Source organism: Lupinus angustifolius, chromosome LG06 (assembly GCF_001865875.1).
Source record: "Lupinus angustifolius cultivar Tanjil chromosome LG06, LupAngTanjil_v1.0, whole genome shotgun sequence".
Lineage (NCBI taxonomy): Eukaryota > Viridiplantae > Streptophyta > Magnoliopsida > Fabales > Fabaceae > Lupinus > Lupinus angustifolius.
In genome coordinates this window covers 10,560,159-10,561,137 of record NC_032014.1, presented here as the reverse complement: position 1 = coordinate 10,561,137, position 979 = coordinate 10,560,159, and positions in this window count along the sequence as shown.

The window sequence follows — 979 nt, the reverse complement described above, 5'->3', positions numbered from 1 at the left end:
TGTCTATCTAACGAACACACGTCTGAAAAGCAAGCAATAGAAAAGAAGAGAAATAGAAAGAGTAAGACATCTAATGAACATAAATTCATTGACGGCGTGGACTTACTCAAAATATTACACTCGGACATAAAATATATTTAAACATATAATTCATCATTTATCAACAACATCATGAAGAAATTCATAACTTACCATTTATTTCAACATTACCAATATATCAAATAATATAATCAACATTATACTCATAATCAGATCACATACATAAACATAGGAATACAACATACTTGTAACTCACATGTGGGAATTTACTTCCACAATGGTAATGTATGCATGATATGTCATGATCATCCACCTTACACCAATATCCATCCAACATCCTAATCGGAAATAATCGAGAGTACAGGTCCCGTACCAAGCCGTTTTGTACCACCCGAAATAACATATCATCGCAAGGAATTAAAAATAGATCGATCGGTTCCCTCAAGAACAGTCCTACCCGGACCTAGGTCGTACAAACGCTTTCAGGGCATCCCTCTCATCGATCTCGAATGCAATCCAGGGGTTGTCAGAGATTGCCTAGTTTGGCCTGTGAGAACTGTCCGATCCAACAAGGTACCTCCCCAGGAATACAAGGGACTCGTCTCACCCAAACTCTCCCTCAAGACACTGTTAGCGAATCACCGTCCAATCATTGTCGTCCCTGCTTACATCACGGTGCTCTCAGACGTCCCGTCATTCCATGTTGTAACGCCCCGAAAAATATACTTCTCAAAAACATTGCGGAAAAATGGGTAAAAAAATTTTTTTTTTTCGCCCAATCGGGTTTTTGCTCGCCCAGGCAAAAGAAACTGGACAGAATGCCAATTTTTGCCCTTTTTGACAACCGAAACACATTTAAACATGGTTTTTCAAACACCTATTCCCAGAAAAGTTCCCAACATATTTCATATACAATATTCAACATATTTCATCAACAATC